Below are 11,947 nucleotides of genomic sequence, written 5' to 3' on the forward strand. Positions count from 1 at the left end.
TTAAACTGTACAGTTCTCTTCCATTAGTTCCTACCACTTATTAACAGTTAAACCATGTACAGTTCTCAGATTGGCAACTTGCAAATTGTCTAAGGAAGATACTCACTTTAATTATGTGAATTGAAAGAGACACTTTTTTTTGTGCTACTTTTAAAAATCTTACTGTAATTGAGAAATCATTAAAAGTTGGAATACAGTTCCATTAAATTTAGAGGGGGAAAAAGGAGACTGTATTAATATCCAAAACATCTCCTTTCTTAGACGGTAGTCTTGACAGATGAAATAATGAAATTTGAGTCTTTGTGGTGGTAAAATAGGTGACACAGAAGGAAAACAAGGAGGTACAATAAATGGTTAATTAATGGATGCCAATTATATCTCAGTCAGGATCAAATAAATGTCCTACAGAAGTGAGAGGACTACTGGTTAAAGAAGGGATGGAATGGAGCTGGAGGGGACAAAATGTGGGTAAGTCTACTGTTGCCCCCTCTTGACAGCCATGTGCTGCTAGGTCAGGATAAAAAAAAGAAAGAAAGAAAAGAAAAGAAATCTCCTGGGATCATTGCACAGTTGGAATCTGAAAATTCTGACAGTGAATACCTGTTATTCGCAGAAAAGACATACTTCTAGATTCCTAGCTTTCCCATTCTTTGCAATTGGCTAGAATTAAAAGACTTGTTGGACAGGAGGAAAGCTCGAGGTAGATCCCAGATCCAGAAGATCTTTCCAGGTCTCAGACTTCACAGCATCATCCTATCGCTGCCTGTCCCAGTCCTCAGACTTCTCTGTCATTTTCTTTTTGTTGGGCAAGTAATATATTTTGATAAGGCCCCTCAGATTTTACCTGAGTTGCCTAATCACAATTTTCCTTAAAAGACCAGGATGTAAGGTGAACGCCATGACTGTTCTGTCTATCTTTTGTTCAGGAGTTCATGGGTGAACTGTCTGGGGTTTTCCCAAGTAAAGGAATCATGGAAGATGTTGCCTGAGGCAAGAGAAGTCCAACCCATTTAGGGTTTAGTCCATTCCATGCTGAACATGAGCTGGAATATATTTAGACTTTTCTATGTATCATTTTGGAATATACCCACATATTAAACATAATTTTAAAAATCAAATATTCTCAGGAATTTTTTCCTAACAAAGTAAAAGAGATTTTCATCGAATGTTAATTTGAATATTTTTGAGGAGATAATATATGTCTAACTATTGGGATGTGAAAGTGCACATTTGCAGTACTTTTGTTCCATTAATTTTTTTTTTTTTGAGCTTGCTTGTCAGTTCAGTCACCAAGCTTCGCTAATTTTGTGAAATTTGGAAGAGTGTTTTGCCACTTTAGAGATAATCCCTGAAAGCTTCCTTCTTGCAGATGGCAATAAATCATTCTCTCCACTAAAAGCCTCCATGTCATTTGAAATTTATTACACAGAGTGCGTAGTGGACTTAAAAGCCATTTCATGTGTCTTATTACTTCAATCATCTAATTTATGGGTTTCAGCTGCAATTGTAGTTGGAAAAAGTATTTTCCTTGCTCTGATCAATATGAGTCTGGTTTTGCATTCATCCCCACTAACCCTCCCTGCCTGATTGCATCTACTACCCTTCTTGGATTTTATAGCTTCTGTAGTCATTCTCCAGTATCCATCATTCAAGGCAATACAGGTCTGAAATGGAAAGAAAGTGCCAACAAGGCTGATATAGATTGACTAAGCTTTACCAGCTCTTAGCCGCACTTGTCAAAAGATATCTTAGTGACTACTAGTTGAGCAGTCTTGCCCTAGGGAAGGAGAAGCTGTCAAAAACTCCTGTGTTTAATATGTACATCTCCGGCTTCATGGAGAGAGTATGAAGGAAGCCTATTAAACACAGATGAGGTAAGACTAAGTAACACACACTTAACACAAAGAATGAAAAGGAATTGGGTACTCTTTATTGACATATTGAAAGCGTTTGGTTTTTTCCCTTCCACAATAAATAATCTCTGTTCCCTTTCAGTCATTTTCATCCCCGTAATGAAAGATAGTATCAATAGATTAATAAAAGGAAGAGGAATGTGGGAATATTACAGTTCTCTATAGCAGTCTGGAGTCTCATATGACAAACATACCTATGCAGGTGTAACAATGATCGAACCACTGCAGGGTCCAGGCTTAGACTCAGTCTTTGTCACCACGCTGGTTGTAAAAGCCAACTACTGTATTCTTTGATTTCAATATCAGAAAAATCAGATGTGCCCCAACTATTCCTATCTTGAGTGGGTGATTCAATACCATGTGAATGAATACATCTAACCCTTGCTGACTTTACATTTTCAATCCATTCAACCTCATGGGAAAATTAAAAGTGGATTCAAAGACTACTACATGCAAGATACTAAAATATAACCACACCTTCCTATACGATTCTTAGTCAGCATTGGGAAGTGAGCAATGTTTTGTCTTTTGCACCCAAATACTCCCTCCGTCATTGCTCTTTCCTTCCTCTCCAGAGGATCTTATGTGGGTGCCCATCCTCCCCTTTTCTTTTCTTTTTTAAAAAATTTTTGGCTGCATTGGGTATTCGTTGCTGTGCGCTGCCTTTCTCTAATTGTGGCAAGGTGGGGGCTACTCTTTGTTGTGGTGCGCAGGCCTCTTGTTGTAGAGCCCAGGCTCTAGGCACGCGGGCTTCAGTAGTTGTGGCTCGCGGGCTCTAGAGCCCAGGCTCAGTAGTTGTGGTGCTTGGGCTTAGTTGCTCTGCCGCATGTGGGATCTTCCTGGGCCAGGGATCGAACCCGTGTAGGTGGATTCTTAACCACTGCATGCAGGGAAGTCCCTCCCCTTTTCTTTTGTGACCAAATTGTTGCTTGCTTCCAGAACAGCCTCTTCTCTCTCTGTTCTTGCTTGCGGGAGAACACACTCCCATAGTAGATGCAGAATACGCCTTATACTTTTCTTCTTATCTTCTTTGCACCTATGATGTGGGTATGAGATCTAATTCCAGTGAAAAAGACTGGAGGAGGTGTCCACTAGGAGTTCCTGGGAAACATTTTACCTAATAAAATAGGCATGGGGGAGGAAATAACTCCCTTCCTCTCATGATACAGTCATGTCAGCCTGTGACACCCGGGATCGCTGTAGCATCTTGCCAACACATGGAGAATGACAGAGTGAAAAGATGGCAGGACCGGAGTCCTTGGTAGTGAGCTGCCCTCTATCTGGAACACTTTGTTTTTGGACAACAATATGTTTTTACAGAGGCAGGTGGTGTTTAGCAGTTTGGCCAAATGGTCTGGAATTTCTAGCTCTGAGATACCTTTACCTGTCTCCACAATTAGAAGGATACTGTTCTTTCTTGGTGGTTCTTGTCCCCTTCAATGTAAATTAACTTATCGGTCTAGGCTGAGAGGTTAAGGCAGGAGCTCTGTGGTCCAGACCCATCTGGAAGTTTGCTCATTAAAGACAGCCATGGAAGCTAAAGACAAGAGTCATACTCTTCAGATATGGGGACCTCTACTCTTTCTTTTTTTTTCCCCCTTAGCTGAATTCTCTCCCCAAAAATAAAGGAATCCATGAGTCCAGACAAAGACATTTTTTAAAGTGGACATTGGACACAAAAGACTTCACACACCAACAAAATATAATAAAACTGCGGACCAGTTTCACTTATGAATAAATGCAAACATCATAAATAAAATAGAACAAATTGAATGCAGCAACACACTAAGAGAGAAAACACCTTGGCCACATGGTGTTCATGCCAGCAATTTAAGAATAGATAAATATTAGGAAATATTTTAACATAATCCTCTTATTTTAAACTGGAGGAGAAAAATCCTATAAGCATTCCCACCCATGGGAAAAAAAAAGCATTTAACAACATTTTGTATCTGTTCTTCATAAAGAGTTCTTCATAAACTCAGAACAATGGGCCCATCATTAACATGATGGATAGGTAGATAGATAGAGATCCTGATGATATTCTGATATAATAAGAAGCTGTCATGAGTTAAAAAAAAGAGAAAGGTAAAACTTGAGAAGGAAGGATGATATCTATGAAAAGTAAGAAATTTACAGCTAGAAAACATAGATTTGCATTTCAGTTTTTCTACCTGCAATCTGTGAGACCTTAGGCATATCACTTCTCTCTCTTGGATTTCAGACATTACACTGAAAAAAATGAGGCTGGTAATAGCTACCTTAGGAGGATTAATGTGATCAAAGTACATTAAAGCACTAACTTATACGGGGTTTTCATAAATGGTTGCTTTGGAAAAAAAATACCACCTGTTCTGGAGATTTAACCACCCCAAAACAGAGAGGATAAAAACCAGAAAACATCTGAACATACACTTACTTGAAGTCAATAGATGTTCAAAATTTCCTCCGATTAATCCAGGAGCATGGGTACTTCCTCATTCTGATCCTTCGGGTAAGATCTTCAGTGATAAAAATAAAAGTTTCAAAAGCCTTCTGTGACCCATATCATGACAGAAAGTTGACTCTTTGTCATTCACGTTCACCCAAAACAAGATATGCGTTTTCTGAGAATGTGCCTGCAACCTGTTGATTTGGGATCCATGACATTCTCCAGACAATAGGACTTGGTTCAGGTTCCTGGAACTGCTCATCAGAGTCCCCTTCACCATCCTTTCTGTTTCTCTGACCTTCTGCTTCTCCAGTCAAGACGCATAACTTATGGAAAATGGGAGAAGCCGTTAACTTTCTTCCTTTTTCCTGTAGCTCTCTTCTGAAATTGCAAATTAATTTCCACAGTAGGGCTCTGCAGTTTTTCTAAGACTGTGATCCTATTTATCTTAAGTGTAGCACTAAGGGGAGGAAATGGAAGCTCAATCCAGGTGTCCACATTGACTCTGCACACGTTCATATTTTTGTGAAACCCAATCATGTGTTTCTATGTTTTCAATAGTTTCAGTTTCATTTGGTATATGAAAGTATACCAAATGAGTATAATTTCTTTTTTTATTTAAGTTTTATTTTATTAAATAAAATAAGTATAATTTCTTTTTTTTAATTTGTTTTATTTTATATTGGAGTATAGTTGATTTACAGTGTTGTGTTAGTTTCAGGTATACAGCAAAGTGATTCAGTTATACATATACATAAGGCCAATAGGAATCCAAGAAATTAGGCTCCTGAGGATCCTGAGTCTAAAAAATGTCTTCAATTGAAGAAGACATCTAGTAAATTTCTTCAACAAATTTTCACCATGTTGTCTGACTATATTAAAACAAAGAACCACATTCTGCTTCAGTTCCTTCTAAATATCCCACAAATTCTAGGTGGATAATTTATAGTTTTTACCTCTTTGTTCATTGCATCATGTAATGAATAGGTCTTGCAAAGTTAACAAAACAGAATCTTTTGCTATAAACTATGAAATGTAAACTGTGCTCACCAACCATCACTTTGGAACCGGAATACATTTTGTTTTTGTTGTTGTTCTAGGTGCCCCATCTGTGGCATGTGAATTTCTACATTTGGATCAAGCTTTTCATATTTCTTGCTCTTAGGCACTTAGGTCATAGATGTTCTTGTATGCTAAAATTATTTAACATTTTTTTCTTGCTAAAAATTTAAAAAAGACCACATGCAGGGGGTTATCAATAGAAAAAAAATAGTGGTATCAAAATACTTTTTTTCTGATTAAAAATAACAGGAAATTTAAGGAGTAAGTAAAAATCTAGAGAAGAAAATAACAATTGTCTATAGTTACACCATTCAGAAATAACTACTCTTGACGGTTCGTTTCATTTGTTTCCCATCTTTCTTGCAATGTGTATATTTGAGGGGGCTTCCTTGGTGGCGCAGTGGTTGAGAGTCCTCCTGCCGATACAGGGGACACGGGTTCGTGCCCCGGTCCAGGAAGATCCCACATGCCGTGGAGCGGCTAGGCCCGTGAGCCATGGCAGCTGAGCCTGTGCGTCCGGAGCCTGTGCTCCACAACGGGAGAGGCCACAACAGTGAGAGGCCTACGTACCGCCAAAAAAAAAAAAAAAAGCAATGTGTATATTTGAGATATATGAATATATTTATGCATTTATACCTTTCTATTTATAGAAGGAAGTATGGGAAGAGGGCCTGTCTTGGTTTTTCTCAAACAATAAATCTTAGGTTGCTGTGTGCTTCACCAATTCACAAACAAACACTGGCTTATTTATCATGCCTTTACTATTATTTTGTTTAATTCATTATCTTTTTAAGGGCTCAGAAAGCCTTTGGAACCTGCCAAATAATCTTCTAAATCTTCTACTATGTTAGGAGCTCATTTATCTAATTCTTTTAGGAAGATGGGAGGAATTAAAATGTCTACAATTATATACATCCTGCATAAAGAAGGGAATAGACACATACGAGTAGATAAATGTAGACAAATGTTCTACGTAATTCTTTTTTTAAAAAATTCATTTTTATTGGAGTATAGTTGCTTTACAATGTTGTGTTAGTTTCTGCTGTGCAGCAAATTGAATCAGTTATACATATATACATATATCCCCTCCTTTTTTGGATTTCCTTCCCATTTAGGTCACCACAGAGCATTAAGTGTAGTTCCCTGTGTTATACAGTAGCTTCTCATTAGTTAAATCATCAGATATTTATTTTGTGCATGCTGAAATGTCTGACTAGTAGAAGGCCTGTGTCACTCTTGCTCTGGTTTCATAACTAGTGTATATGTTTAAAATGTACAGGGAAACCCCTTGTCCAGCAGCCATATTGCCATGGATTAATACCTGATACTTTGACTTAAGTCATCAAAGATATTCTTGTCATTAAATGGGTGAATTGTCTTAGAAATTAATTGAAACAAGATTTCCAGGGTGATTCCAATGTGAATTGTGGTACCAAACACAAATTAGAGCCCAAAAAACCCCCAAAACACTTAATAATGTAAACATTTCAAATTGAATCCTTTTCCTTATAAATTACTTTTTCTGTTTAAATTCTTAGTCTTGTGTAAATGTGGTCTGTCTGATCATAACAAAAGAAGCAAATCATCCACCTTGTATTGAGGCTTTTGGAGAATTTCTTCTTCAAAATATATTCTTTAAAAACAAGTTCCATTTTCACACTACATACGCACAGTTATCCTGGGGTGGGAGTGGGGAACAGGGGGAAACTTCACACAGATGACCATGAAAAATTCACAATTCATTAAAAGGACTTCTGCTTTAACCAATATATTCTATGAGCATTGCTAACAAAGGAAAAATTAGATTCACATTTTATTTTTTTCCGTGGGCGTATAGCCAAAATTCTATAGAAAAGTGAAGCTGAAGTAAGGCTCCCAGACAACTCTCAAACTGGACTCAACCTCTGTGTAACTTCACAGTGGCTGAACTAGAGCTATCCACAAGGAGATTTTAGATGGATAAGCTTGGAAATCTCCTTTATAAAATTCAACCTTCCAAACAGAAAGTGGAGGTCCGATCTCGGACTGAATTTCAGGTGAGCAAAATAATACAGTATTTTTCTAGAGGCAGAGTGCAATAGGAGTTTATACGATGGACAGGCAAGATTCTAAGAATGAGACATTTTACTTCTTCAATCTCTCTAGAGACTACTGCAGACACATGTGGCTTGAAGAAGTCCTTCCATGTGTCTTCTGATTCTCAGGAAAACATATTTTTAAGCGACAGCAAGAGAGGTGACATTTTATTTTTCTCCATAAGAGACTCTCTTGGAAGGTTATTCTATAGTTTCTTTCTTAGACTCATTCCAAAGAGGTTTTTCTTAGTCCAGGACTCATATCTCTTATAAAAGTTGGAGAGAAGGTGGACTACGGCTTGGGAAATGTGTGAGAGTGTAATTTAAAGTTCTTCCTTTTTTTTTTTTTTTTTGCGGTACGCGGGCCTCTCCCGTGGCGGAGCACAGGCTCCAGACGCGCAGGCTCCGTGACCATGGCTCACGGGCCCAGCCACTCCGCGGCATGTGGGATCTTCCCGGACCGGGGCACGAACCCGTGTCCCCTGCATTGGCAGGCAGACTCTCAACCACTGCGCCACCAGGGAAGCCCTAAAGTTCTTCCTTTTATCCGCAGAGTTCTATCTATATCCTTCTAAAGTTACAGAGCCCAAACTGAAGAATGGCCTTCAGGTAGTCTGGGGGATGTGAGATATACTGTTCCCTACTTCAGAATTGCTTTACTTCGGCTTGTGCACCTTACCACCATGTGTGTGCTTATTAGTTGCTAGCTAATATTTTTAGTAACAGAAAATACCTGGAAAGTGCAAAATCAGGTCTTGGCCTACAAGTCATCATTAATACATCAAACCACTTTCTCTCTCTGAGCTCATGAGCCTGAATCGAGCAGCTGTTATGATTCAGTCAGCACTGTCATAGTAGATAGAATCTGATCACCTGAGCCCTAGATTTCAGTCAGCCACCACACTCCTGGCAGGGACTGGAAGACTAAAGATTTCAATGCAAGATGGACTTCGGAATATAGAGAAAAACCTCGAGTTATCTTTCTGTTACCTAAAACTTTCCAAGCATTAGTTCCCTCAGGTAATAATGTGTTGATATACATGTTCTCAGCCATCTTTACAGTCTACAATTGTACAAAAAGGCTAAGATATTGGGTCAAGACAGTATCATTCTTTGTGGATAAAGATAATTATGGTGACAACTGGGCAGTCCAACAGAATTCTCTGTGATGAATAAAATATTCTGTGCTGTGATATGGTAGCCACTAGCCACTGTGTCTCTTGAGCACTTGAAATGTGGCTTGTGTAACTGAGGAGCTGAATTTTTATGGATGGACCTAGAGATGATCATACTAAGTGAAGTAAGTCAGAAAGAGAAAGACAAATACCATATGATATCACTTATATGTGGAATCTAAAATATGATACAAATGAACTTATCTACAAAACAGAAATAGACTTGCAGACATAGAGAACAAACTTAGGGTTACCAAAGTGGAAAGGCAGGGGATAAATTAGGAATTTGGGATTAACTGATACACACTGCTATATATAAAATAAACAATAAGGACCTACTGTATAGCACAGAGAACTATATTCAATACCTTATAATAACCTGCAATGGAAAAGAATCTGAAAAAGAATATACATATATACATAACTGAATCACTTTGCTGGACATCTGAAACATTATAAATCAATTATACTTCAAATAAAAAAAGAATTTAAATTTGTTTATTTAATTTATTGTATTTTATTTTATTCATTTTATTTTGGGCTGCTTTGGGTCTTCGTTGCTGCACGTGGGCTTTCTCTAGTTGTGGCGAGCGGGGGCTACTCTTCGTTGCAATGTATGGGCTTCTCATTGCAGCGGCTTCTCTTGTTGTGGAGCACAGTCTCGCGGGCTTTAGAGAGCAGGCTCAGTAGCTGTGGCGCACGGGCTTAGTTGCTCTGCGGCATGTGGGATCTTCCCGGACCAGGGCTCGAACCCATGTCCCCTGCATTGGCAGGTGGATTCTTAACCACTGCACCACCAGGGAGGCCCCCCCCCAAATAGTTTAAATTTAAATAGCCACATATCTTTAGTGGCTACAGTATTGGATAGGGAAATTCTATAGAATACTTTCATGGAAGGTATCTATCCTATAGGATGATTGAGAATGTTCTGATTAAAGTACATATTTGCTTCTCTGTGATTAAAGTGCATGTTTGCTTCTCTGTGATAAGCCTTTATTTTTTTAAATGGATGCTATAAAAAATAATTATAAAACCTCGAATTGTTGCATGCTTTGGAAGTGTGTAGAAATGGGTGATGTAATTTTTTTTAATTATGAAATATAAAAAATGTGGGCTGGTCCCTAATAAGTTATTTATGTGAACTCCTAAAAAAAAATAGAGACATGATATTTCTGTAAGTATTCTTTTCATTATAAAATTATATGCAGCTTTTTTTCTGCCCGGTCCCCCTTCCCCATGAGTGCCGCTCCGGCTGCACGGCCCTAGGTCCGAGCTCCAGGCTCCTGCTAAGCTAGTGCCACTGTTGTCTCCCTCCCCTCGTCATCATGATCATCTACCGGGACCTCATCAGCCATGAGGAGATGTTCTCCGACATCTACAAGATCCGGGAGGTCGACGACGGGCTGTGTCTGGAGGTGGAGGGGAAGATGGTCTGTAGAACAGAGGGTAACATTGATGACTCGCTCATTGGTGGAAATGCCTCCGCTGAAGGCCCCAAGGGCTAAGGTACTGAAAGCACAGTAATCACTGGTGTGGATATTGTCATGAACCATCACTTGCCAGAAACCAGCTTCACAAAAGAAGCCAAGTACATCAAAGATTACATGAAGTTAATCAAAGGGAAGCTTGAAGAACAGAGACCAGAAAGAGTAAAACCTTTTATGACAGGGGCTGCAGAACAAATCAAGCACATCCTTGCTAATTTCAAAAACTATCAGTTCTTTATTGGTGAAAGCATGAATCCAGATGGCATGGCTGCTCTGCTGGACTACCGTGAGAATAGTATGACGCCATATATGACTTTCTTTAAGGATGGTCTCGAAAAGGAAAAATGTTAACAAATTTGGCTGTTTGGATCACTTGCTCGTCATAACTGGCTGGCTGCTGCTTTTCATCTACACAACACCAGGACTTAGACAGATGGGATTGATGTCATCCTGACTTCGTTTTGATGTTGATTTATTTGGAGCAGAGGCATTGTTGTTGAGAAAAAAAAATGGTCTGTAGGTTGTCTAAAAATAAAATGCATTTAAACTCAAAAATAAAAAATATATGCAGAGTCTCTTTATGGAACTGTGAAATCCTACTATTTGTTATCAGAAACTCTGTCTTCTGTTGCTTTGATCTTACATGATCTTGTACATGGTAAGCATTCAACTTTTAAAAAAAATTTTAGAATGAATAAGGTTTATTAGGTTCTATCACCCACAGGAGGTACGTCCCAAACCTGCTAATGAGCAGAGCTGAACAGAAAAGGAAAGAAGAGTTATTTCACAACTCATCATTTTCTTGCTGCAAGATTGCCCTTGGCTAATCAGCTCACTGCAGGAATTCAATAAATAATAAACAAACAAATAAATAAATGCACAAACTTTGACCAGCAGTATTTGTTTCACATATCTACAATTCTTTCTTCAAAAGTAACATCAAGTTGTAACCAGTTAATTTGTATTTTGTTATTAGGTTGTCTCTGTGCTGTGCTTGTGAGTAGAGATATCCCAAGTGATTCTACATTTTAATTTAAAATGAACTAGGTCTATGTGTTGCCTTCGCAATGGGTTCTTAGTTTTCAATAGGTGCTGCTGAAAGCAAGTTAATGCCAGATGATGAAATAGAATGTAGTTTTTTACATCAAGAAGAATGGCTCTGCAGTTAATTTTCCTGAGAGGTTAACTTTCAATTAAAAAATAGTTAGCATGAGTCTTAGACTGCACATCTTGTGTTCTGGACAGTCTTGGAACCCTCCAGTACCAAGGCAGGAATTCAGTTTTCTATATAACAGCAAAGGGAGTATAAAAAGTTTTCAGAGTAGGTGCTGGATATTCTCATAAACCTCCAGCTCCCTATCGACTGAGACTGTCAAGGCTTGCAAGTCAATTCAGAATGATTGACTCTTGTTCTTGATTATTGAGCAATGTATTGATTCTTGGCATCCTCTAATAAGAAACATCAAGAACTCATTTGTTTATATCATCTTTACAGCCAGACCTAAAATCCCAGACATTTGGCATCCAGTTAAAAAATATTCCTATATGGTTTGCATATGATGGCACCAAGACAGTGTGGTGACAGAAATCTAAAATAATATGTGTCTTTCAAAAAAGTTATATTTAAGGCAAATAATTCATGTTGACTATAGATGAGTAGCTTGAATTTCTTAGGAAGTTCCTCTACCTGCCAAATTGTCCACCTGGTATCAGATACAAAACAATATGAAATGTCAAATGGTAAAATAGGTGCTTTTTTAAAATCAGTTTGTCTATGTGGGTTAGGGAGATCCTACACTATGGA

General features: G+C 38.3%; 1 pseudogene across 1 annotated transcript; it reads left to right on the top strand.

Annotated features, from left to right (window-relative positions):
• The first annotated feature begins 9,981 nt into the window (after window positions 1-9,981).
• LOC307059584 (translationally-controlled tumor protein-like) lies at window positions 9,982-10,597 on the top strand (annotated as a pseudogene). Its single transcript has one exon. The product of its transcript is annotated as a translationally-controlled tumor protein-like (transcript).
• The last annotated feature ends 1,350 nt before the right edge of the window (window positions 10,598-11,947 follow it).

The sequence above is a fragment of the Hyperoodon ampullatus genome, assembly GCF_949752795.1.
Source record: "Hyperoodon ampullatus genome assembly, chromosome: 10".
Classification (NCBI taxonomy): Eukaryota; Metazoa; Chordata; class Mammalia; order Artiodactyla; family Ziphiidae; genus Hyperoodon; species Hyperoodon ampullatus.